Source organism: Equus przewalskii, chromosome 22 (assembly GCF_037783145.1).
Source record: "Equus przewalskii isolate Varuska chromosome 22, EquPr2, whole genome shotgun sequence".
NCBI classification, from domain to species: Eukaryota; Metazoa; Chordata; class Mammalia; order Perissodactyla; family Equidae; genus Equus; species Equus przewalskii.
Window position 1 is genome coordinate 4821414 of NC_091852.1, and position 27853 is coordinate 4849266.

At 45.5% G+C, this 27853-nt stretch overlaps 1 protein-coding gene and 1 long non-coding RNA gene across 19 annotated transcripts in view; one reads left to right on the forward strand and one right to left on the reverse strand.

The window, feature by feature from the left end:
• Positions 1-27853, reverse strand: part of NTRK2 (neurotrophic receptor tyrosine kinase 2) — a 345658-nt gene that overhangs the window by 13634 nt on the left and 304171 nt on the right. The window lies entirely within an intron of this gene.
• LOC139078678 (uncharacterized) lies at positions 21884-25315 on the forward strand. Its single transcript, XR_011531694.1, has 3 exons — positions 21884-22021; positions 22688-22797; positions 24799-25315. It is a non-coding gene; the product is annotated as an uncharacterized lncRNA (long non-coding RNA).

A 27853-nucleotide genomic window follows, 5' to 3' on the forward strand; every position in this document is an offset into this window, starting at 1 on the left:
CTATGCACTCAAAGAGGTGAATTTTACTATATTTACATTATACCTCAGTGAACCTGACTTAAGAATAAATAAATTCTTAGAATAATGCCCAATACATAGTAAACGTGCAAAAAGTATTAGCTGCTGTTGTTATGCCAAGTATTTGACTGTCCAGTAATCCTGTGGGGCAAGTCAGGCATTTTCTTTTATCCCAGCTGACGAGATGAGGAATCTCCAGGCCCAGAGGCAAAGCGACCTAACCAAAACCACACAGCCAAGAAGGAGCGGTAGCATCTACACCAGGACTCAGCTCTCCAAACGCGTGGCGCTCTTTCTGTTCTGCCTCAAGTCTGACATGGAGTCAGTCCAGGGATCGGGAAGGCATTAGTCAGCTCAGGATGCCATAACAAAATACCATAAACTGGGTGGCTAAAGCAACAGACATTTATTTTATCACAGTTCTAGAGGCTAGAAGTCCAAGATCAAGGTTCCAGCCATTTTGATTTCTGATGAGAGCTCTCTTCCTGGCTTGCAGATGGCGGTGCAGAGCTGTGCGTGTGCAGAGAGAAAGTGAGTTTCTGGTGTCTCTTTTTACAAGAACACTAATCTTATTGGATCAGGGCCCCACCTCATAACCTCGTTTAACCTTAATTACTTCCTCAGAGGCTCCATCTCCAAATACAGCTGCACTGGGGGCTAGAGCTTCAACATATTAATTTTAGGGGGATGAAAACATTCATTGCATAATGTGTCCTTGCTAATGCTCCCCCTTCTGATTCCAGAACACTCTGGGGGAGCAAGAACAGCTCTGAATACAGCCATATCTCGGAGATGTTGCTAGTTCAGTTCCAGACCACCACAATAAAGGAATTAGCACAATAAAGTGAGTCACACAAATTTTTGGGTTTCCCAGTGCATATAAAAGTTATGTTTACACTATACTGTAGTCTATTAAGTGTGCAATAACATTATGTCTAAAAAAATGTACATACCTTAATTAAAAAAATCGCTAAAAATTGCTGGCCATCATCTGAGCACTCAGGGAGCCATAATCTTTTTGCTGGTGGGGGGTCTTGCCTTGATGTTGATGTCTGCTGACTGATCAGAGTGGTGACTGGTGACGTTTGGGGTGGCTTTGGCAATTTCTTAAAATAAGGTGACAATGAAGTTTGCCACAGTGATTGACTCTTCCTTTCACAAATGATTTCTCTGTTGCATGCGATGCTGTTTGATAGCATTTTACCCACAGTAGAACATCTTTCAATATTGGAGTCAACCCTCTCAAACCCTCCTGCAGCTTTATCGACTAGGTTTATGTCATATTTGAAATCCTTTGTTGTCATTTCAACAATCTTCACTAGGAGTAGATTCCATCTCAAGAAACTACTTTCTTTGCTCGTCCATTAGAAGCAACTCCTCGTCCATTACAGTTTTATCATGAGGTTGCAGCAATGCAGTCATATTTTCAGGTTTCACTTGTAATTCTAGCTCTCTCATTATTGCCACCACCTTTGCAGTTACTTCCTCCTCTGAAGCCTTGAACCCCTCAAAGTCATCCGTGAGGGTTGGAATCAACTTCTTCCAAACTCCTATTAATGTTGATATTTTGCCCTCTTTCCATGAATCACAAATGTTCTTAATGGCACCTAGACTGGTGAATTCTTTCCAAAAGGTTTTCAACTGACTTTGCCCAGATCCATCAGATGAGTCACTATCTATAGCAGCTATAGCCTTACAAAATGTATTTCTTAAATAGTAAGACTTGAAAGTCAAAATGACTCCATGATCCACGGACGGCAGAAGGGATGCTGTGTTAGCAGGCATGAAAACAACATTGATCTCATTGTACATCTCCATTACAGCTCTTGGGTGACCAGGTGCATGTCAATGAGCACTAATATTTTGAAAAGAATCTTTTTTTCTGAGCAGTAGGTCTCAACAGTGGGCTTAAAACATTCAGTAAACCATATTATAAACAGATGCGCTGTCATCCAAGCTTTGTTGTTCCATTATAGAGCACAGACAGAGCAGATTTAGCATAATTCTTAAGGGCCCTAGAATTTTTGGAATGGTAAATGAGCATTGGCTTCAACTTAAAGTCACCAGCTGCATTAGCCCCTAACAAGAGAGTCAGCCTGTCCTTTGAAGCTTTGAAGGCAGGCACTGACTTCTCCTCTCTAGCTGTGAAAGTCCTAGATGGCATCTTCTTCCAATAGAAGGCTGTTTTGTCTGCATTGGAAATCTGTTGTTTAGCGTAGCCACCTTCATTGATTATCTTGGCTAGATCTTCTGGAGAACTTGCTGCAGCTTCTATATCAGCACTTCCTGCTTCACCCTGCACCATGTCAAGGAGACGGCGTCTTTCCCTAAACCTCATGAACCAACCTCTGCTAGCTTCAAACTTTTCTTCTGCAGCTTCCTCACCTCTCTTATCCTTCACAGAGTTGAAGAGAGTGAGAGCCTTGCTCTAGATTAGGCTTTGACTTAAGGGAGTGTTGTGGCTGGTTTGATCTTCTATCCAGACCACTAAAACTTTCTCCACGTCAGCAATAAAGTTGTTCCACTTTCTTATCATTTGTGTGTTCACTGGAGTAGCACTTTTAATTTCCTTCAGGAACTTTTCCTTTATGTTCACAACTTGGTTAGTTGTTTGGTGCAAGAGGCCTGGCTTTCAGCCTATCTTGACTTTCAACACGCCTTCCTCACTGATTTTCATTTCTAGCTTTTGATTTAAAGAGAGAGACATGCAACTCTTCCTTTCACTTGAACACTTAGAGGCTATTATAGGGTTATTAATTGGTCTAATCTCAATATTGTTGTGTCTCAAGGAATAGGGAGGCCCGAGGAGAGGGAGAGAGATGGGGAAACAGCCGGTTGGTGTAGTAGTCGGAACACACACAACATTTATTGACTAAGTCTGCCGTTTTACATGGGTGTGATTGATGGAGCCCCCCAAAAATTACAACAGTAACATCAAAGATTGCTGAGCACAGAGCACCACAACAAATAGAATGATAAGGAAAATTTTGAAATATTGTGAAAATTACTAAAATGTGACACAGAGACACGGAGTGAGAAAAAACTGTTGGAAAAATGGCACTGATAGACTTGCTTGATGAAAGGTTGCCACAAATCTTCAATTTATAAAAAACGCAATCTCTATGAAGCACAAGAGAGTAAAGTGCAACAAGATAAGGTATGCCTGTCCTAAGAGCTGTGCAGTTCTGGTCCAGAATGCAAATCTGTGGTCCACTTTCAGCATCTTCATGTCTGCAGGTGAAGGCTCAATGCCACTCCTCCCTTCCCTTCCCAGGTAACTCTTGACGGTTTCCCTATTACCAACTAATTCTAGAGTTGAGCAAATGGCTTAAACCGGCTCTTGTTCCAGATTCAGCTCATGTCCAGTGCAAAGCTCAGGGCCATCTCAGTCCTCACCCTGTCACCTATACCCCACTCCATCCCAATTTCCCTGGTGGAAGCTAAGGAAGACTGAGCAGACCCTAGAACCCCCTAGTGACATGCAGATAAAGGCAGAAGGGCTTCCTGGCCTTTGTGTCACCTAAGTGACATCCCTTGTGGGTCCCATTGTCCCCTACTTGTGCACTATCTACAACTTAAAGAGCCACAGAGCCCCAGTCTTAGAAATGATTGTAGTTTCACCTTATTTTACATTTTGGCTCTAATCAGGAGCAAATAAGTCTTCCCTTGGTAAAGTATAAAACTGCAAGCACACTGATGTTTAAGATCACATTTGGATCTAAAAACCAAAGATTCTTCATCTGAACAATAAAGTGAAGTCAGACAGTAACAACATGCTCTCCTCCTTCCTCTGATTCCTTCTCCACCCCATCCCACTAACTGTTATCAACTTTGATGGGGAGTTCCCGAGTGGCTCAATGGGAGGATGACACCTTTGGAAGGAACTAATACAGCATGCTGCCTGGTGTGTAATTATTGTACAAAACTTATACATCTCTCAGCGATGGGACGCTGTATATTCCAACCATATGCATTTCATCAAACTGCCATTATTTTAATGTTCAATGTTATTGAGCTTTTTATGGCCGCCTGATAATTATGGTTTTAGACCCAAGAGACCATCTGACTCTTCAGCATTTGAGACCAAAGCAATGCATCCTTTGATGGTGAAAAGCCAAGGGGGACTGACATGTGCTGAGCAAAGGTAATCAGAAAAGCAGGAGCAATATATATTCATGTGACTGTCTGTAGTAAGGTGACTGCATGATGTTGGTTAAGAACCAAAATTCCATTGTGAAATTGTTTCTATGGAAATAACTCAGAAACGCTAGTATTCCAGCTAGCTTTTAGAAAAGGAAGAAATCAATGATTTATCAACATAGTAGGAAAAAACTAGCTTCACTGTATTAGAAACAGCTCTCTCCAGCCCAGCTGCGATTACCATGATTACTGCTGCCCCGGGTGCATCATGTCCAGCAAGCAGAGAGATCTGTTTTCTGGATGGACACCACATATCTATGCCACCATTGATGCCAGTTGGTCAGTTAACACTGAAGGCCCTGCCAGAATGTACATTCCACCACTAACCTGAGATGAGGACTTAGTATATCAGAGCTGGTTCAAAATGAATAAGGTCCTCTTTCATCCCAGCTCATTCTGATATGGAAACTGATGTCTGTGTCCATGTGAGTGTAACAATAATGGGAAAGTTGCTTTTTTCCAGGGAGCTCTGAATGCCTACCTAAAGTCATTATGGCCCTTTTCTGCTATGTCTGTGATCTATGTAATGCATGGAGATTGTGACCTTGGTTATAAAGGACATTGTGATTTGTTATGATGATCATGGGAGCCAAGAAATAATATAACAAAATTCACTCAGTTAGGGAGCCAATAAATAATATAACAAAATTTACTCAGTTACTGAGCACCTACTCTGTGTGCCATGCTTTGTGCTAAAAACATTACCTACATTTAAAACCCATTTTCTCATACTTCTCCAGACATACCTACAGAGAAAACCTACCTACAGAAAGTACACTTATTACAAGAAGCAGCTGTTTTGCAATTGTGAACCTGGTACTCAGTTCCTCACCAGCAGCTCTTCTGTGCAAAATGAATATTGGCAGCTCAGTGTTACGGAAAACCAGCATGGTGTAACTGGATGTTTCTCAAAGCTTTCCACCAAAGCACCCCAAAACACAGAAAGAAGTAAAAAACTAGGGGTGTGGGGAGTAATTGGGACCATGTGTGTGGGTCTAGTCCAAGGTGCTTATGGCAAATGTGGAATTTGTTTAATGTCTTATATTTTATCTTTAACATCTAATATAATTGTTGCATTAGACTCCATGATGAATTATGAAAAGTGAGGTTTTGTCCCTCAATCGCTTATTAAAGTTGATGCTTTAGAAACACAGTCCATGTTTATCTGGTGGCCTCAGGGGTCTCTGGTTGGGACACACCATCTTGTGTTCAAAGGCCACCCAGACTCCTGTTTGAAAGACTCTGGTGGCAGAAAGTGACGGGTTTTGGAGTCGACAGAACTGGTTTCCTGTTCCAGCTCAGCCACTTACTAACTAAGTGAATGTAAATAAATCACTTTATGTCTTAGAGTCTCTTCTTCACCTCTAAATAGGAATAAAAGCTCATAAACCTAAATCCAGCCAATACCTTTCCTCAATAGGCTAAGTTCTAGAATATGTGGTAAAGAGCCCAATGGCCAGAAGAAACAAAAAGAAACATTCAGACCACAGCCTTGGGATTGCACAACCCTGCAACCAGATTCCATACGTCCTGTCCACTGCACGGTCCTGAGTGGCTCCATTCCCACTGCGGTCCACACAAATGCCCCCTCCTGGTATGCTCAACATAGTGACCTGCATCAGAAGCCTGGGGCTCTATTCTAGGGCATAAAGACTCTCCACATGACTGGGGAAGTCACTGTCTCCCTCTAAACCATGTTTTGCACTTACAGATTGGGGACAGTGATACTTACTGTGTCTTCTCTGTGAGCCTCAAGTGAGGTAGCTGGCAAAGTGTGGCTTAAGTGGTTAACACCCAATCCACATGCAATATCTCATTACTCTTGCTTCTTTTCCAGTACCTTTATTTCAGTACATTTCAACAAACTTGTATTTGGTTAGTGCTATGTGCACTGTGGGGAAGCAACATTGAATGAGAATAGCTCCTTGCTGTCTGGAGCTTGTTGTGCAACCATAATGCAGGGCAGAGAGCTGACACCATGGAGGAAATGTGAACAGCCGGCTGTGGACCATGATGCTGCTGCAGTTTAGCCCACAACTTCATCAGCTTCCTTCCACTAACAGGTCAATGTTAGGATGCCTGCACATTTGCTACTGTGTCCAGAGGGTCCCATGCAGGGAGACTATTGGGAAATAGCAGGAGAAAAAGTTCTCAAAGAAGATCAAGCCCCTGATTCCTCACTGAAGTTCCCTCAGGAGTAGAAGTTGGCCACAGTGCCCTGAAGAGGCTATGATGGCAGAGTTGTGTTCAGCTTTGCGGCTAACGTTTAACATCTAGCTACTACTTATTGCAGGTGTAGCATATGTGAGGCATGACCAAGAGCTTTACCCATATTATTTCACGGAGCTGCATTGAACCACAACCAAGCCAGTGCAGGGATGAAGACCGTGCATCAGGTGGGGATCACCATCAGCTGCAGGTGACAGAGACAGTGGCTTAAACATGGAGGAAATTCACTTTTCTCCCTTACTGGAAGTCTTGAAGAATGCTGTCAAGGGCTGGTGGAATATTCTATGAAGTTCTTTCAAGGACATCCTTCAACAAACATCTCAAATCTGTCCATGTCCTTCCACCTCCATTTTGATCTCCTGGTTCTGTCATTTCCCTCCCTGGGCTACTGCAACAGCCTCCTAACTGGTCTTCCCGTTTCCCTTCTTAGCTTTTTCCAAACCACTGTCCATACAACAGCCAGAACAATAGTCTTAAAATATTAATTCCATCAGATCATTTGATTTTCCTGCTATAAACTCTTTAATGACTCCTCATTGCCTTTAGGATAAAATTAAAAGTGGTTAAAATGGCTGATAGAACCCTGGTTGATCTTAGCACCTCCTTCTCCAGTCTCCACTGATGCTTTCCCCTTCCTTGCAGTGACCCATCCATTTTGGTCTAAATGTCCTCAGCACTTTCTCACCTTAGGTCTTCACACATGCAGCTCCTCAATTTTTACCTGGCTGCCTTCTACTTGCCCATCAGAACTTAGCTTAAACATCATCTTCTTAGACACCAAAAGCAAGTTAGACTATCGGGCAGTTCTGCTGACTTTCCCCTCACAGCACCGATCAGGTGTAAGGACATGCCTATTTGTGTGGTCATGTGGTTGCTATCCCCGTCTGCCCCTAGACTACAAGTTTCATGAAGGAAGCACTGTCGGTGCTTGGATGTTCAACAGACACATGTCGAGGAAAACAATTGCATCTGGCTGCCTCAGGGAATGGGCTGGGTGGGTAGACAATCCAGTGTGAAATAAATATGGAAGGAAACAGGGGCTACAGCCAGAAAGGCAGCTTCCTGTCTGCCCTCCTCGGGGCTGTCAGAACAAACCCCTTAGAGCCGACGGGGGTATCCAGAGGGGAAAAGGAAAAATGGACAGTAGCCGATTAGCTTTAGGGAGCGACACCCGTTTTTCATTTAAACTGTAAATAAGGAATGGAAACAGACATATGTTGAACACAGAGTAATGAACATACGGGGTAAGCTACCATGAAAAGCTGTGGAAGCTGAAGATTAATGAGCTGAAGCGACACCTCGGTAGAGGAGAGGGTGTGAGGATGCTGGGAGAAACCAGAGAGAATGGAAAGGCTGAGTGGCTTGACCTATGGGTTCCCTTCTCTTTGCTCACCCTGTGGCACGTCCCACTGGCCATCCCAGCTTCCCTCCATGAAGCCATCCCACTTACAGAGGTTCCTTGTGGCCCCATCAGAATTTCCCATGGGAGGGGCTCAGGGGTGGCAGACGCTTGGCTAGGGGAGAGGCTGGTCTGAAGCACACTTGGCATGGCACCGCCTATACATAGTCTTGACGGCTGGAGAGGTAAAGGGGCAGATGGAGATTAACAAAGGAGGCCTAAAGCCCCAAGCCAGCCCTCAGCATCACCACTGCCTCCTGTACGAGCTGTCCTCTGACTCTCACCTCCTGCCATAGCTCCACCACCTGAAACCAAGACCAGAGTGCTGTGGAGTAATGAAAGTTGGGAGAATTCAACCTGGAAGCCAAATCCCCGTCTTCAAAAGCTTATCCATTTCCACCGCAGCAGATAACATTAAGAAAAGCTATTATAACATTTTTCAGATTCTCAGACCCTCATTGCAGAGAGTATAGGTTGATTTTTTCAATCATTGAGTTGATAATCATTTGTTTGTTTTGGTATCATTCACTCATTCAGCAAAAAAATTTATTGAGCTACCTGTGGGGTGCTGGGCATGGTCCTAGGCACGGGGGATGTGGATGTGAATCAGCTCCATGTCCTCATGAAGCTCTCCTTTTAGTGGGACACATAGACCATACATAAATAAACACATAGCTACGTACGATAATGTCAGGTGGTCATAAACACTGGAAGAAAAAGAGAGTCAGTAAATGAAAAGGACACCGGGGCAGTGCTCTTTAGATGGGAGGGTCAGCAAAGGATTTTCTGAGCAGGTGATACCTAAGCAGAGATCTGAATAAAGTGAAAGAGCAAGACATGCAAACATCAGGAAGAAGTGCATTCCAGGCACTGGGGTCAACTGGTGCAAAGGCCCTGAGGTAGGAACAACCTCAATATATTTGAACAGTAAGGAGGCCAGTGTGGCTGGGGTCACCACAGCAAGAGGGCAAGTGGTAGGAAAGAGGTGGAGTGTCACCTGGGCCATCATTGATGGAGTTTTCTGTAATGTCACAGCTGCACTGGGGGCTATGTGTCTGTAACTATATGTCATATCTGTATCTATATTTATATTATATGTTTACTTCTATATCTAAATAATATGCTACATCAGATAGTATTTTAAGGCAAGCTACTTAATACAGGGATTTACAACAAACACATAATCTGTGAGCCAACTATCACCCCCATTACTGAGTAGGGAGACTAAGACATGAGCTCAAGACTGTAGTCAGGATCAGGCTCTGAGATGGCGACGGCGGACAGATGTTTCAAGTCCATGAATCTTGCCGCTTTCTCTTTGACTTTTGCCTCTTATTTCGCAACATCCCCAACTCCACCTGGAGGTGTGCATGCCCGCTAAAGCCATCAGCAGCCACTTTCTCTGAGCTCTGTTCAGGGGGAAACTCTTTCTTCCCTAATCCAGAGAATTCGACAATGACATCATTGCGCTGCAGCAATACCCAATGCTGGTTTTTGCAGAAGTGATGGATTTAGGACGCAAAGTGGCTCTGCTGTGTGGGTCCCCAGCCCCTCTGTCAGTGGAAGGAAGAGGGGCAGAGAGGACCCTATTCCTTCCAGGCCTTCGGCAGCAGGGGTGTCTTCCTGAGCTTCCCTGGGTGGGTACTTACAGCCGCTTGGTGTTTGGCCTTAGAATTTATGCTGAGGGTCTCTGCAGGCTTCCTGCTGTCAGTACAGAAGTAGGAGACTCCCTCCACATGACCTTGCTTTTCCTGATTATTTCCCCAATATTGCTCCAGTTATAGGATCACGTCACTGCTGAGGTCACCCTTTGACTCCTAAAACAATTGGCATTTCCTTTGAGGAAGAAAGCTGCCCTCGTGCTGTCCCAGGGAAGAAGAGAAAGATTCCACCAGCCTGAAGTCCATAATGATGGTCTGTCAGCATCTTTCTTTGTGCATCTTCCTTCCTGCCTCTTGATCCCTTAGTCAACCCCTATGGCCATTTTTCTTCAAATTCCTTCTCAGGATCTCTATCCCCGACAATTACAGTTGTTTATACCAAAACATCTATTTAGGTCCAGATCATTGTCATTTAGGATACTATATTTACTGCTTAATATCTACTTGAATCCATTTACGGAAATAGCTTTCATGAAACACAAACAGGTTTTTAAGTGCTACTATCTACTCTGTGAACAGACTCAGGGATACCAATTCTCCTCGGCTGTGAATTTGTCTTTAGAGATGAAGATAAGAGCACTCCAGAGAGGGGCGAGATTTATACAGAACCAAGAAGCTACTGCAAATTAACTGAAAACTGCAGGGAAAGGCAACTTCAGAACGCTGGAGTTTTAAACAATCTGCTCCCCTTTCCAGTGGTGGTGTGTCCTCTGCTTACCGGAGGGTTAAATGTCCTCAAATTTCCTCCCTCCTCTGAACCCTGCTCCTCCTTCTGTCTTCTCCATCCCCTTAAATACCACCACCATCCCCACCAACCACCACTAATTTGTTCAAAGCTAACAACCCAGGAGTCCCCATTGCTTCCTCATTTCCCCTTATCCCCCATGGCCAGGGCATTGTCAGGTTCTTTCAGCTCTGCCTGGGAAGCATCCCCTGAATGCACCCACCTGAGCATTTCCACCGGGACCGCTTAGTCCCGGGCACCTCAGGCTCGCACCTAGGCTGCCGCAATAGCATCCTCTGAGCTCTCACAGCCCCGGGTGCTGCCCCAACTCAGCGGGCAGCCTCCTTGGTGCCTCTCATCCTAGCCCGGCCTGATGTCGAGGGCACCATCTCACAACAGCTGTCCTCTGCCCCGAGAAACTCCTCCACGGCCTTGGTGGTCTCTTCCTGCCGCCTCTGCCCCACAGGAGGGGCTCGCTGAATGACCGCCCTCTCTGCCCATCACCATAACTAGATTTGAAGAAAACTTAGAACTGGAGCAGTCAAATCACAGAACGGATATAACCACCACAAAAGTGTTGTTAGTTCTTTACAGGCTGTATTTGATAAAACTTTCCGAAGACAGGAATGTTTACTTTTTGAAGAATTTGTGAATTGACCATTTTAGTGGTCACTTCGATGCTTCTCTAGATGAAATCACTAAAGTTGCACCATTATTTTAAAGTGGAGAAAGTGGCTATGCCTGAAGAAAAAAAATTAGTTTCAGCAGAAAAGGAACCCAAAGTGATTTTCAAAAAGTCAAACATGCAGAGAGACAGTAGCACATAACAGCATCTGGGAAGCCGGCACAGCCACACGTCCGCGGCTCACCCAAGACGTCACACACCAGCCTCTGCGTTAGGCTCCTAACAATCTCTGCTAATGAAAACTCAGCCAATCGGAACTGGCCTCATCCTCTTGGGGGTCTTCAGAAATTACGACCAGGCTGGCTTTGATTTATATCACCCATGTTCTTGTCAGGAAAACTGGGAGCTGGGCGGGGGTTAGGGGTTTATTTACCTGGCGGGAAGCAGGCTAAGGTGTGGCCTAAACACTGTCTTCGAGTGACGAGGCCCTGTCACCAGGAGAAGAATGCCTGGTGCTCGTCACCAAAGGCAGAGCAGGAAAAGGTGAGGGTGAATTGTTGCGTGAGGGTCTTGTCTTCGATATAATCAGCTTTTTGACATGAAGGCCAATAGGTCATTAACTGCTTGAATGCTCGATGAGGGGGGCTGTGAATTTCCTTTCTCTGTACACTTCTGATACCCTATATTAAGATACTCAGTGGGGCTTTTCCAGTTGTCATCCTAATTTAAAAATTCGGGCCTCCAGCTGAGGGAAAAGGAGTTCTGGGTACCCCATATTCCAGAGAAATTCTCTATCAGTCAGGCATCTGACAGCTGGATCAGACTCCTGCCCCCATAATAGAAAAAGCCCTACAGTAACTGCCCACCACGTTATATCCCTCTCCTCAGTCTGTATGGGAGGGGAGTGAGCAAGAGTAACGAGGGGCTATTGATCTGGGGGGCATTGGTGGAATGTTCCTAAAGAGAGGTCATTTCCTTCCCTTCTCCTTTCTGCACCTCCACCTCCCCCCCACCTGGCCCCAACCTGAAATCAAGTAAGGGAATTCAAGAGAATTACTCATAAAGACTGGGGAGCCTTAAGAAGGAAGATCGGGACCTCATTTTGCATTTGGGCTTCTGTTTAGGCAGCAGACTGTGTGCACTACACAGGAAAAGGGAAGCGGGTGGAGAAAGATGGCGGAGCTGAAGAGGGGGAGCAGGAGAGCCCACTCTCTCATCATTGGAAGGCTGAAGATGCGTGAGCTTCTCATGAATAAGTGGACACTGTGGAAAGTGTCTACATTTGAGCCTACTTGTCTGTTCCCCGGCTGCCCACGGTGACACCTGACCCACAGAGGTGTTAGCAGAGAAATAGTGATGAAAAAGGAGAGGATGACAACTGAGAAGTAAAGAGATGTTTGTCCTTATCCCCAATCCCTCCTCCCAGTCCCTAACTTCATAGGGAATACAGACTGAAGAGGAGAAGGGAGATGTCTAGCCTGATGCTGGATGGATAAGAATGAAGTTGTAAACTAGATTCAACTGGTTTCACAGCTGAAGGTGAACAGGAAGTCTCGAAATCTACCCAAGATGCTCCCAGGTGGCGGGAAATACCAGTGTCAAAAGTGTTGCAGCACATACCACTCCATCCCTATTAGAATGGTGGAAATCCCAAACCCTGACAGCAGCAGATGCTGGCAAGGATGTGGAGCAACTGGAACTCCCATTCATTGCTGGTGGGAATGGAAAATGGTACAGGTACTGTGGGAGACAGTTTGGCAGTTTCTGACAAAATGAAACATACTTTTATCATATGACCCAACAATTGTGCTCCTTAGTATTTTCCCAAATGAGTTGAAAACTTATGTCCACGCAAAAATCTGCACATGGATGTCAATAGCAGCTTTATTCATAATTGCCAGAACTTGGAAGCAACCAAGATGTCTTTTGGCAGATGAATGGATAAACAAACCAAGGTATACCCAGACAATGGAAGATTATTCAGTGTTAAAAAGAATTAAGCTATCAAATAAGCTATGAAAAGACACAGAGGAAACTTAAATGCATGTTACTAAGTGCAAGAAGCCAGTCTGAAAAGGCTACATACTGTATGATTTCAACTATATGTTAGTCTGGAAAAGGCAAAACTGTGGAGACAGTAAAAAGATCAGTGGTTGCCAGGGGTTGGCGGGGAGAGAGGGATGCGTAGGCAGAGCACAGAGGATTTTTAGGAGAGTGAAATTATTCTGTATGACACTATAATGGTGGCCACATGTCATTATAAATCTATCAAAACCCACAGAACTTACAACACCAAAAGTGAACCCTTATGTAAACTACAGACGTTGGGTGGTAATGATGTGTCAACATAAGGGCACGATTGTAACAAATGTACCACTTCGGCGGGAGACATTGACAGTGGAGGAAGCTGTGCATGTATGGGGGCAGGGGGTATAAGGGAAATCTCTCCTTTCTGCTCAATTTTATCGTGAACCTAAAACTACTCTAAAAAATAAAGTGTATTTTTCAAACAGCATTGCAATGAAGACATGTGCTGTGGCAGAGACTGAGGCTCTGTTGATTGGTTTGCAACCAAGCCATTTAAACTTTCAGGAAAAGAAGGTTGCCAGCCCCGCCCAGCCCTTGCTGTGATCTGCCGTCATTCACTGGGCTGCGGAGGCTGTTCCGCACAAACTGAGAGCCTGAGCAGCAAACACGGAGAGTGGCTCAGAGGAAACCGACAGAGAACGCAGTTGAGTGGAAGCTGGCACGGAGTGGTCCACCAGCCCAGGCCCAGGGAGGAAGTCGGTGTGGCTAGAAGTCCACTCTCCACAGGAAACAGGAGACTGTGCTGTTCAGGAGTGTCCGAAATGGGGACACAATTAGGGTTCGGGATAGAGGCCAAGAGAATTGGGGGCAGGACCATTCTCACCAAGATGAAATTAAATTGACCATAGAATGTACCCATTGTTTTCCCCGCATATGATTTATTTTTTTAAAAAAAGACATTTTTGTTTTAGTTTTGAGAACTTCGGAGCTAAACTTGCCACAGAGGATTACAAGGATGTTGGGCATATCAGTATAGCAACAGTGCTGAGCCAGAATAAATACAAGGATGGATTGAGAATATTAGTGAGAAGCATCTTTAATTATAATGATTTGTGCCTTAATGACCCAGTATGTTGGCAGTATCATAGCTAAAGATACTAGAATATGATTTTCATCATAACAGTTCTCTTTTAAAGATATTAGACTCTTAACAGACAGTACAAAAAGAGCTTTTATAGCTTACAGATGGGGAGGATTCTCAGTTGAGAACAGTGACTGCCTCATGACTGCAGGTGTCCCCTCTCATCCGTAGTTTTGCTTTCTGTGGTTTCAGCCATCCGAGGTCAACCGAAGTCCAAAAATATTAAATGGAAAACTCTAGAAATACTCAATTCATAAGTTTAAAATTGCCCACCATTCTGATGAAATCTCAAGCTGTCCTGCTCTGTCCTGCCCTGGGCCTGATCATCCCTTTGGTGGATCCATGCCACACACACCACCCGCCAGTTAGTCACTTAGCAGCCGTCTTGGTTATCAGATCTGCTGTGGTGGTATCGTGGTGCTCGTGTTCAAGGAACCCTTATTTTGTTTAATAATGACCCCAAAGTGCAAGAGTAGTGATGCTGGCAATTCAGACATGCCAAAGAGAAGGAAGCAAAGTGCTTCCTTTAGGTGAAAAGGTGAAAGTTCTTGATGTAACGAGGTGAGGTTGCTACGATCTATGGTAACTTCTATTACGGTATATTGTTATAATTGTTCTATTTTATTATTAGTTATTGTTAACCTCTGACTCTGCCTAATTTACAAATTTATCATAGGTATATATGTATTGGAAAAAACATAGTATATATGGGGTTCAGTACTATCTGTGTTTCCGGCATCCACTGGGGGTCTTGGAACATATCCCCCATGGATAAGGGGAGACTACTGTATTCTCATAAGCTTCAATAGGCTTGGGCAGTTGTAAAAAAGCAAACTTCAATATTGGCTTACCTACAAGTGTTCAGTAGGACAGGGATAAAAAAATGGCTAAAATGGCCTTCGTGGGCTGGCTAGCTGTTCAACCTTGTCCTCCTACACGTATAAATAAGTGCACTCCAAGGAGGGGGACCCCGGGAAGCACTCCAGAAAGAGTGTGCGAAGGACAGACTGAGAACCCTACGGTCAGAAGACAATAAGAAAGAGTTTCCCTGGCTGAGAGAAAGGAAAGGCTGCTTGGGGATTTCCAAAAAAGAGCCTGACAACCTCAACTACAGGTGAGGGTCCATTTGGGGCAAACTTACACACACTGGCACATCGCTAAAATGCCACCGTCTGAGTCTGGATTGCAGAAGCATGTCAAGGCTGACACTGTATCATGTACAAATAAAGTCCTTCCGGTAGCAAATTCTTTTGCTTTCCTCAATGGATTCACCTCATATCCAATTCTAAGAAATGACAATGGTGGCAGGTGGAAGAGTTTCTCCGTGAAACAGAGCCTGAGGCCAAGGCTTCTGTGCTCCTACTTTCTCAGGGAGTGCAAAGTCAGGGAAGCAGAGAGAGGGATAAGGAGCATGAGGCAGGGAAGCAGGGAGGGGCAATAAGAAGAGGAGTATGGAACTAGCCACCATGTGGCATCCACGTGACTGACTGCTTGCTCACAGGCTTCTTCTGGAGGCTATTGGACATACTGGGTCTCAGGAAAGTTGGGTTGAAGGGAAGAACAGGGAATAACTTAACTAGGGGCTCTTGTCTCCTACTGCTCAAAGATTCCAACACTGGGTGTTGGCTTCCCTGCACTTGCATGTCTAGCATGCCTGGGCATCAGAGTGAGTCCAGTGGAGTGTCATATCTCAGCATCAACAGGGAGGCACTAGGCCACAAGGTGAGAGGTACACAATGTGGGCAAGATGCAAGGTGCTGTGCAGTCAGTTGGGGAACCCAAGCAGAGCTGGTCATTGCAACAGGAGCTGGAGCAGAATGAAACGGCCCATGGTCCCAAAGCCAAGGTGATCTGAAGCAGTGCATAAGAGATTTTTGCTATACAAAGGGGGTTAGACTACAAGACCCCACTATCTCTTCCTTCTACCACGGCTAGACCCACTTTTCCTCACCCAGATTTTCAGACCCATCATTACTCAAGCAGCTTCAGCTTACCCTAACCCCTTCCCAAATTTGCTTTGCTGAATATAGAATCAGCCTCCTCGTCGGGCTAAGTTGGTGCCCTTCTGCCGACCACCCAGCCCCCACCTTATGCCTAGAGTCATTCTTCTTGTTCCCTTGCCCCAAGGGGAGCAAGTGTCTGTGCTGGCCACCATGCACACCTAGCTCACAGCTCAAAACTCACAACATGGAGTTTCTCCAGGCAGTCTTTTTGCTGGTACAAATTCTGCTTTGTCTCTCCAGTAACTTACCACTCCAGTCACCTTACTTGTCCCCCCAGCTTCCAGAGATACCTGGATCTGTGCCTCCACACACATGCTCAGTGCCTATCCCTGTCTCCCAGGACAGATTCCTTATAGCCACATCCTGTAGGACAGGACTATGGGGTGTCTGCGCATAAGACCTCTCATTTCTGGATCCCTCCACTTTGATGGGCATTTAGCTTCTTCTTGACCCCTAGCCTGGTCCGGAGATTGATTTTAATCTCAGACACTAACTTCGCTCCTTTGTTAATCCCCTCCCACCAGTTGGACCTGCTCATCATAGTGCCCTGGTCTAAAACCCAGCATCTGCCTGGCCCTATACATGCCCTGTCTGGCCGCCACGTCTTCTCTGCAAATCCAACACTATGATGACAACAGCAAATCAGGAGTTGATAGAGACTTGGTCCTTTGTTGGCCTCCTGCAGAGTTCTGCAAGTGTCTCGCTGGGTAAAGGGTACATGCCACCTCCATGGTCAGGTAGAGACAGGGATGCAGACACATGCTACTTATCACTGGGCTGAACGTGGACAAAGCCCCAGGTGATTCTGTACATGGGTGAAACTGGGCTCACCAGCCTGGAAACAGCCACAGAGAGGAAGTGGGTCACTCAGTGGGGGCCCTAGAAAATCCACCCTATCCTAGAGCATCTCTGTGATGGAGCACACACCTAAGCGAGGGGCCAGGTGTTGTCTGTTACTCTCGCTCTCTTTGTCTCCACTTCTCTCTATACCTCTTCTCTACTCTGACTTTCTTGCCATTTTATCTTTCATAGAATGCTATTATACAGATACAGGCCAGCAGCTTCCTGGCTGCAGACCGAGAACAGAGCCCCAGCTCTCTGACTCTAAGTCCGGGGCTCATTACCCTCCATCGCATGGTGTCTTGGCTCCCAGGAATCAGACGGAGAGGGCAGACTCTGAGGCCCCAGTGCAGGGTCTCTCTCCTGACTGGAGGAGAGAGTCAGTCAGGTGTGGTCAGGAGACACACAGAGCCAGAGCCAGAACCGGCTCCATTTTCCCTCTGCAAATCTGAGCTCTAAATGACTTGCCTTTGGGCATCTGTGCTCTGCCCACTAGCCCACAGCCATCTGGGCAGAATCGCTGTCTTGCTCTAGCTCGTCTGTCTGACAAGATGCCTCAAAGCTTTCTTTTGTCAACTTGGTGGAGTAAGAAACCATCATGGAGGTCATTGCCGAGTCTTATCACAGCAGTGTCATTCATGCTGCATTAATAAATTTCAAGTGCTTAATCATTCACATTAGTGGGAAGGGGGTTACATCCTTAGAAATGCTTTTTCCCAAGGTTAATATTTCATGCTAAGTCTATTTACTCTTTTGACAGGTTTATGACCTGTGTACAACAGTCTCATATGTTCAAAATAATGTTCAAATTGAAAGAGTATGATGACCACTTCACAATATAAAAAGTGCTCTTTGTAAGTCAATTTCAAATATCTTGTTACATTTGGGACTTGTGTCCAATCAGATATTTTTCTTTTAAAGATCTACCCCGCTTATTTTCCCAGGACTGTAATATTTGGAAAGGCTAGAAAGAGACTGTTAGCTTCTCTGGGGATCTCAAGAGTCTATGTGTTTCTTGTCCCCTGTTAAGCCCTAATTATCTTTAGACAACAGAAGGTGAGCTACTGAATTAAAAACTTTACGTGTCTGGAATTGTTACCCTAAATTTGGAACTGATCGGGAGTTTCTGCTTAGTTGGCTAGATAAAGGTGGTATGTTCCAGTGCTGGAAACATAGGCAACAAGTGTTCCAGGCCAAATGCTGTTTCTTCACATACGTTAATTTATCGAGTTCTTGTAACAACCCAGCAAGCTGGGCTTTATGACGTCCAATTCTCAGATAAAGAAACCAAGACTCAGAGCATAAATGACTAGCAGGACCAGTCTAGCAGCGCCTTGACTCCCCGGCTGGAATCTGCTCCAATCTGCTGGGACCATCACGATGCTTTGGACTCAGTTCAGAACCTACAGAAGCCATGGATGCTCTTCACACGGGTGCCTGGGACCCCACGGGACCTGATGGGGCAGGGTGAAACTCACAGGCCAACTCGTGAGAAAAAAAAGGGGATGAAGAAGGGCCTTTTCCTTAAATTCTACCAATATTGTAATTATTCTGGAAGAACAAATCCAACAACGGTATGTAGCGGTTCTTCTTGGCAACACAGTCCACGCGGCGAGACTGCTCCTGAACCCCAAGGCTTCCGCAGCAGCTCGTGCAGACAGGAGGGCGGAACTGCCTGCAGCTCAGCAGGAATCTACAGACTGCATTTCTCTTAGGGAAGGCCCTGCAGGAAAAGCCATCTAATTTTCCAAGACTTTTCTGTTCCTAAGGACTCACGTGGAGCTTTGCTATTTTTAAAATGGTCTAACGGCCCTGACTCCAATGTCGCCTTTTCCCAGGGAAGATCCTGCCCATCCGGCTGGAGCATGTTTGTGCCTGGCTGTCGGGCTCTATGCAGATCCATCCTGCCTGCACATCAGGGATTCGTCTGGGTCTAATTGAGGCCACGACACACATCGGGCAGGAACTCTTTAATTCCGTGTTCTCTTCAGTGTTTAGCAGATTGTGTTCACTCAACAAATGTTAAATGCCAGTAATAACCAGCACCTTCTCTCTCTAAATAACGCACTATTTTGAGACAGCATATACATGACCATTCTGATTTAATTTTTTATTTAGAGAACAGGAAAAAAAAGCCACACACAGATTCTGTCAGCAATGCTTGAATTTCAAAGTCTCAAACTGGGTCATGGTGACAGGATGGAGGATGCGGGAGGCTGAGGAGTCCAGACCCTCAAGGGATCTGGCGATGGTAACGATAAGAAGCCTCTCCAGCAGGTCTTCCGGGGGAGACAGGCTGCGGGAGAGGAAGGGCACTGGGTGGGCCTGCCACTGAGCCACGGTCAGGCTCTGCCAACACTGCCTATCTGTGCTGCATTTAACCAGTAGCTTCATCTGTGTGGGGCTCAGGGGTCAAAGTGGATCATATCTGAGAAAGGCCTGTTCAGTCACTTAAATTAGCATCTACTGAGCACATATTTATTGGGGTCCTAGTCTGCGTTCGATACAGAGAAAATAACGGCAAACACGGTCCTCACCCTCATGATCTTAGAATGGGGAAGATATTAATCAAATATTCTCAGAATAAGATGAAATTCAGGTGCAATGATGCGTAGAGGAGAGGTACAGGATGCACAAAAATAGGAGAGAATTCAAAATATCTAACAGGGACCAACTGACCATACCTCCATAGATCTTGGTGCCTGAAGGCTCCGTGCTGTGCCTGGAGGCAACTCGTTAGTGGCTGAAGGAAGTGGACGAAGGGTGGCGGCTGTTCACCAACTTGGGCAAAAATATTTCAATTTTTGCAACTAGTCTTCTAGCTGAATATTTCCATTGTGTAAGAGCTTATAATAGAAGGATTTGTCCTAGGCTGGAAGGTGGTAAGAGGCTTCAGGTGGGGATAACATTTGAGCCAAGACCTGAAGAATAAGTAAGAATTAGCTAGATGAAGAGAGGAGGAAAATTATTCCAGGCATAGTGAGTGGAGCATGTTCAAATGTCCTGTGGCAGGAGGGAACAAAATGTGTTTGAGAAGTTTAATGAAGTCCAGCATGGCTAGAGTGCATTAAGCAATGGGAGCATAATAGGGAATAGGCTGGGGAGTCGGATATGAGCCAGAACATGCAGGATCTTGCAGATCAATGAAAGGATTTCATTCCTTTTCCCTGTGAGCAATGGGAAGCCATTAGAGATTTTAAGCTGAGAACGTCATGGCTGGATTTGTATTGTACAAACACACTCAGGCTGCTGTATACAGCAGAGATTGCAGTAGAAGCAGGTGGAAGGCTGCTGTGGTCATCCAGGGGAGAGCTTGGTGGCTCACACTAGGACACTGGTGATAAAGGTGGAGAGTGTATAGTTTCTTGCTTGCTGAATTGGTAATGATGATCATTCACTGAGATAGGAAACACTTGAATAGGCCTGGGGCCTGTGGGCTATGGGAGTCGGGAGAGAGACAGTGGGAAGGGAGAGGGGCTGACCACGCTGAGATGAAGAGGCCTCTGCGGTACCCAGGGGAAACCCAAGGGCAGGAGAGTGGTGTGGATGGCGGTGTGCCTCTGCAAGTCATCTTCGTAGCAGTGGTCGCCGATGCCCAGACTGCAGAGACAGCCTCAGGAAGAGCAGGGGGCTAGGAGGAGCTTTGAGAAATTTTAATGTTAATGGCAGCCGTTCATCTGTGAAGGAGACTAAGAAAGAGTGACTAGAGTGGCCTGGAAAACAAGGTGTTCCAGTATCAAAGCAGCCAAGGAAAGAGAATATTTCAAGAAAGAGAGAGTAGACGACAACTGCCAAATAGGCTGAGGGCTGAAAAGGTCCATGAACCTTCGGAGAGATTTTACTGAGGGGGTTAGTGAAAGCTGCTATGTTTTTCTTGTAACTTTTCACTTGAAACTATTTACAGACTCACGAGTAATTGTATAGTACAGAGAGGTCCCATGTACCATCTTCCAGCTTCCCCCAGTGGTAACGTCTTACCCAGCTACAACATTAAACCCAGGACACTGATATTGGCACAATACAATTAACTCGACTACAGACCTTAATGGATTACAGTAAAAGCTGCTTTGAGGAGCAATGGGGCCAGAAGACAAATTGGAGTGGCCGGGGCAGGGAGTGGAGAGAGGAAACAGAGGCAGTGCAGATGGTAAATGTTCACTGTATCCTGCTCTGTGCTAGGACGATGGCAGACAATGGGCATGGAGTGGAGCCCCGCGGAAACCTCCAGGTCCACAGGATCCAGACAAGGAATCAGGAGAAAAGGAAGCTGAGGGCGACAATCTACCTCTGAAAGGGGCACCAGCACAAGAGGCCACATTGGGCCGGGTGCAGGAACTCTAGTGTGAGTCGCTGAGGACGCCCTCCCAGCCCTGGCAGGAGCAAGAGAAAGCATGCTCGTCCAGTGGCAGAGGCCTCAAGGCTCTTCCCCAGGACAGATTTTTCCGGGGAGTTTGTCCTCCCAATGCTCTCAGATTTTACAGACTGTTAAGAGCAGAGAACCTTTCGGCAGTCGAGCTCAAAACATTTTACAGCTATTACATTTCTAATTGAACTGAGAAGGAACTTTAGCTGGTAGGTTGGAGTAAGATATTCCTTACAAGGCCATTTTACAGATGAACACACCAAACCCCAAGCTCCAGGGAAACTCATGTCTCCTAACCACATAGCAAGGTGCTTCCAAGATCTCAGAATTCTGATTTGATGATGTTTCTATTCCATTACCTTGGAGGTCCCTACTTCCTGTGTTGCCCTGGATCTCAGGAAATAGATTCTACTGAGCTGTGTAAGTAGTCCCTGTTTCCGATGAAAGTATGATCATTGCTTATTTCCAGTATCACCCAATTTGGCTATCCTCAGGTATCAAGCAGCCAACAATACCATAGGACGTTTTGTGTTTGTCTCTTGTTCCAGTTGATGGATGGCCAACAACCAGAAAAATAATTCAGTATATGAAACTTGGAAGGATAGATTTTACCGCTCCTGCTCCACATTCTGACTCCTCCCCGACTCAGGCCACTCTCTGAAGCTCTGTTTTCAAGACGGAAGGAGGCAAAGGCACAGAGCGCAAAGCAGGAGAGGCAGGTCGAAGGTGGCAGCAGGGCCTGGATCCCCATGGGGCTGGGGCTGTGGTCGGCCGGGCTGCAGTCAGACAGGTGCGCTGGGGGGGTCCCCTCGGCCTGTTTCCTTCCATCTCAGTGGGCGAGTTTAGAGAGCACTGGCTGCTGTGGGAGAGAGGCTGCGACAGGAGGCCCCGGTCCTGCATACTAATGGGCATACTTCAATGACTCCTCGCCCCTCCCTCCAAAGGCAACAATCCCCTCTTCCGAAATCACCAGCTCCGAGCAGAGGAGGCTCGCTGCCATAGCAACCAAGCCTTCCAGTGCTGGGAAAACTCACCATAGAGATGTGGGGAGAAAAATTCCACGGTCGAATTTCCAAAGAAGAAGGGCTCCCAGGGGAGGGAGGCGGAGGGAGAACAAAGGTGTTGGGAATGATGTGGTCAGAGATGGGGAGCTTCCCTGGTTGAGGGCCGGGGGGCACTACACAAGGATGCACCCAGACACGCAGACCCGCAGAGATAAGACCAGAGGGGGCCTGGCACTGAGAGATGCCATCTACATATGCTAATGTTCATATCACCTCATCCGCGGGAGGCCCAGCACAGAAGAGTGAGGGTAGATGGTGTCTGTAACGGTCTTGTTCCATGAATAGAATGCCCCCTGTGTACTCAGGAAAATATAGTACAGAGGCTGAATGTGCTCTGATCAAATTGTGGACTTTGTCACTGACAGTTTTTGTTACTGTTTTTGCTCTAGTAGAAAATCGTATTTGAAACAATTATACTTCCTTTGAAAAGTGAGGAAATATATTCAATAAAACGTGTGTGCCTGCCTGCTGACTTGTTTCGGGAGAGCAGAGAATTCACCAGGTATGTTTGCTTGGAGGCAACCTGCTCCCCTCAACGCGACCAAGACTTTTTGATGTTGTTAGAGGGGAGACGTGGGCCAGCCGGGCTTGGCTCCTCTGCATCCTCTTTAATAGGACGAAAAAGCAACACACAGCTGTTTGGTGATCCCCGTCCTCAGCATTGTCTGAAGCTCTATCCTCTCCGAAACAGTTTAACTTAGTCCCCTCTGTTCTTTAAAGCTCCCCTTCAGATCCCTTTTCTTCCTGTTTCTAAAGCAAGGCAGCGCCTTTTGCGTCACGAGCCCGTGGCATCATTTCTGAAACCCCCTGGTGTGAAGTAGCTGGCGCGCGTGATGGCGAAAGGGGTGTTTAGTTCTCAAAACCAAAGCAAACACACACACAAATGTTCTCTTTGGAACCAACGTGGGAGAGAGTTTCTAAAGGCCGACCACAAGCTGATTGTGTTTCTGAGAGTCCCCTTCTCTCAAAGGAATGGGCGAATTCCGCCAAGCCTTTATCTTGCCTGACAACTCCCAGAAACAAGCCAGGACTGGGAGCTCCTTTCAGATCCAAGTCAAAACCCTGAGAGCAGGAGACGCCTGCACTTGGAGACTGAAGCCCCGGAAAACCACACGAAAACAGGAGGCAACTGGTTTTCAGATGGAGCAAGGGGTGCAGAGAAAAGCCTTATTCCGTTGTATTAATTAAGATACACAGCAATGTCACATTCATCTTTGTCCCGCTGATGTCATTTTTGACACAAAGACTTTGTAACATGCTTGACTCCCAAGCCCTGGCTTTCAATACGACATTTGACAAATCTTCCATTCATTTCTTTTCAACAAATATTTACTGAACAAACTCTGCTAGATGCCAGGGACACAAAGATGACTATCTGTCTGGCCTTCCTTTAGAGGGGATTGAAGATAAGACCCATCTCTTACATTTGCAGACTACTTCCAGTTTCCAAAGCACTTCATACACATCATCTAATTTAATCCTTGGGACCAGCCTGGAGTGTGTAGATAAAGCCCGTGCCGCCTGAGCAAGGACTGAGAGGCAGGAAACTCTGGATGAAAGATGCCCCCAATGTTGGGGGGGTACCATCTTTGATATTACCTCCTTACTTTGCACCGAGGAAACCCGGGTGCTGAGAGCGTGTGCTCTCTGGGCACCTAGGCACAGGCTGTCTGGGGATGAAGAGCTTTTTGGGAGAGTAAGTAAATTAGCCGTCAAAGAAATCTTTGCAAGTGAGAACACTTTATTCAGAAAGAAAATTGACTTTACTTTCAAGGAAGACTGCAAAGAAGCTATTTTCAAAGCGATGGCTTCAGGAGGTAGAAAGAACACTGACCGAAGCTTTAGGAGTTTGATAGCTGGTCCTTCTCTGTAGCTTTTGGAAAATAAGGAAATTGGGATGGATTATTTCTAAACTGCGAGTAAAAATTTCTGCATGATTTACCAGGCAGGTTTGCAATTATATATGTTATTCAGCCGTCCTAAAAAATTGATCAAATGCAGTTTTAAAAATTATGCAATTGGTTATTACTTATATGTGTATTTATTTAATTGCCAACACTGGTCGAATGTCAAGAGCTAAATAGCATTTTCAAGGTTGTCTTCTTTTGAGGTCTCTTCTCTCATGTATTATGGGAAGATTACGGATGGAAAGCATAATGCCTGGGACAAAACAGGCATTCCATAAATATTTGCTTCATAAATATATGAAGACATGGATGAATGAATGAATGAGGAACAGATAACTAGGCAGCAAAGAACAGAATTTTGTAGTGGTGCAGAACTGGAGAATGTAAAAGGATATCCCTCTGGGAAATGGATCAAAGCGTCCCCTGCCCCAAACAGAAGTCATGTGACTTGAGAAACAAAATAGCATCTTGGGGTGGGTGGGTACATCTGTACATGCAGTTTCAATTTTACTAATTTAGTCCTACTACTATTTTCTTAAGATTAATTTGGTGATTTATTGCTACGTAGCTGAATTGCCTATATCCTCTGATCCTAGATACGCATTTGCATTTGGAAAGTGAGGTTACTCCTGTTGCAGAGCCAAGACAGCATGATTCTGTGCAGATCCAACCATCAGACGTAAATTCAGAGTCCTAGCTGACATCAAAGAGACTGGTCATTGTATGTCATCTTCTGCAGTCAGGTAAGCCATTTGCGGTACCCTCAGCTCCTCAGCAGTTTGGCCTGTGGCCGGCACACTGACAGTGCCTCCAAGGGTACGCCAACCCTGGCTGTTGTAGGTGCACATCCAAGGCCCTCACACCTTCTAGATGTCTCTCTCACCCAAGAAGCCCTTGGCTCCAGCCATGAGGTCTATCTACGGCCCTTGCAGCTCGTCCATTCGCTGTGGCCGTGTTTCCGGGGGAAATGCACCCAAATCTCTTCTGGATCTTGTCAATTCCCCACCATACTTCAAGATATAGCTCAGGCTTCTTGGTAACACTATGAAAACCCCCAACCTATGGGAACATTTAGCACTTACTCTTTCTAATAAAACTACTTATCAGATGAAACTCTGGGGTGTTATGACTTTATGCATACACTTTGTCTTTCTAACTAGATTAAAAACTCTTGCAGGGTGGGAACTGCATTTGGTGCACATCTGTGTCCCCACAATGCCCAGGAGGGATTAAAGAAGCATGTGTTGATTGATGCATAAGAAATAGATCAAGGAGTACATAATAAATACATTAAGGAAGTAAATACAGCATTTAAGGCCTCAAATTAGAAATTCCCAGCTTTGAAGTACAGGCAAACACATAGCATTACTTATATCCAGACAAAGTTGAAAAAAACGGCAAGTTCTTTTCTACCATCAAAATTCTAATTGTAAAACTAAATAAAATTTATATTTGCTGCATCATAAGTATAATTTTAGCAGTAGGAAGTTAAGCAATCAAGAAGAAAGTACTTAAAGAGAAAAACGGGAGCAGAATTTTCCCCTCACAGGCACCATTGCGTAGTTAATGCTTCTGCTCAGGAACCTAGCTTTTAAACCGCCCAACTTGGTGTGACTGACTTTTCATTCTTAATGCTTCACTACCCTTTGATCCCTTAAAAATGAATCATGAGCTCTAAATGTTTGCGAGGCTAAGAGGGGGATATAAAGAAAAGGAAAAAGAGGGAGAGAGTTTAAGTGATAGAAGAAAGGAAATAGTTCCTTTCTGCTTTCTCAGGGACTGGGGTTCCTCCTTCTGCGCTGAGTAAACAATGCTACTTGCATTTTCCTAACTTAAAAAAGAAAATGAGGGTGGTATTTCTTATCCATTTACTTTATAAAACTGTACCACAGTCCACAGGTCCGAGTCATCTCAATGTAGTCGCCAGATCATTTCTTCTTCCACCCAAACCAATTATTGACCAGGTATTGCTGAGAGCCCAATCCATTAAACCCCGGGGCTGGGCCAAGGTAAGGCTGCAATCGTGCCCTTTCAGAGGAGCACTAGGCACCAGGCCGAACTTCCCAGCAATTCCCTTTCACCTTGACACGCAAAATTGGGCTAATTTGGGATCTAAAATGCTTACTTTTTCATATCAAAAGACATCAAATCTATGGTCTCATTTACAGGAGAAAGTGTGATTTTTTCCCCTCACCCTTATCAGAAACAGCCCCAGCTAATTGACTTCACATTTCCTTAGTGAAATCACTTAAGATTTCAAAGCCCAATTATAAGATGATCTGTTCTAATCTAAAGGATGCTTTTACAGGGTTTTTGGATATACCTCAGACTATGTTGAGTGGAGCAGTTAAATTAAAATCATCTTTCTGGACTTAAACACAGTGAGTGCAACAGTGGGGTCCCCAACGATAGGCACAAGACCTCTCTCGCTCGCTTGCTCTCTCTCTCCCTCTCTGTCTTTGTATCTTTCTTGCTCACTCTCTCCAATAACTCATCAAGTGGTCTCAGTAGATCTAAAGGAAATAAGTCCACCAACAAATGAGATGCATGAATGACCATGAAACTTGTTGATATGCGAAGGAGAAGCAGTTTCGAAGGTGGCAAAAATAGTTCCAGTGGTGACTGGAGCAATCGCTCCAAAGAATCACCATCAGAGCCCGAACTGGGGAGGGCTGAGAACTTTATAATTTGGCTTGAGGGCTGTTTATCAAAGGGGAAACATCTCTGGCCTTCAAGTAGCGACCAGATAATAACTGTAATTTAACCTGCTCATGCCTTGCAGACAGCAGCCACTTTTTCAAGTCTGGAGGCTGGCTCTGCAAAGAGCGGAGAGCACAGCTCTGTGTAATTAAAGCTCCAGCTGCAGAGACCTGCTCGTTAGAAATTCACAAAGTCCTGGAGAGGGTCTCTCTCAGCCTTCCCCACCGCCTCCCACATCCTCTCCTTGTTTCCTCGCCTTTCCCACCCTTTCTGGCTTTTATAATTTATCTCTGAAACTGCAGCAGAAAAACTGCAAAACACCTAAAAATCCCACTTCCTGACTAAACTGGGTGTTCCTTGAAGGCGGTCCTACTTATCTTAACACAGAGACTTAGTAAACACTGGCAGCATTAATGGAAGTTCCCTTTGCCCATAAGGACGCTGGCAAGAACATTACTTGTGTGTAAATGAGTCAGGCATCGTAAAGTCTTCAACACTATGTCAAATTATGCTTAACCAATTCAAGGAGGGTTGATTTTATTCTTCAGGAACATACTACAATAACATTTTTCCATATTTCTACCAAACAATGAGCTTAAGGATTAATTAGGCAGTAGCTATCACTCTTCATAAGTCAGTGGCATCGCTGAAAGGGCAGGCCACCAGCAGTTAGCTTTTCGGCAGAGGGATGGGTAAGATCGCAGGCTGTGCAGCGAACCCTACGCAGGTTCAAATGCCAGCGGTCAATGTCCAGCATCGTGTGGACAGAGGCAGAGCTTCTTCACCCTCATGGAGGAGCCCAGTGTACGCACGGAGCTGTTGAGCACACTTCCTGAGTAGCCCCGAGGTAGTGCTCCCTGGGGTTTGTCCTTAGTGAGGCCCAATAAATGCTAGTCAGTTTGGCCCGCTGATCACAGCTCCTTCAGATAGAGATACCAATTACAGGGTTTC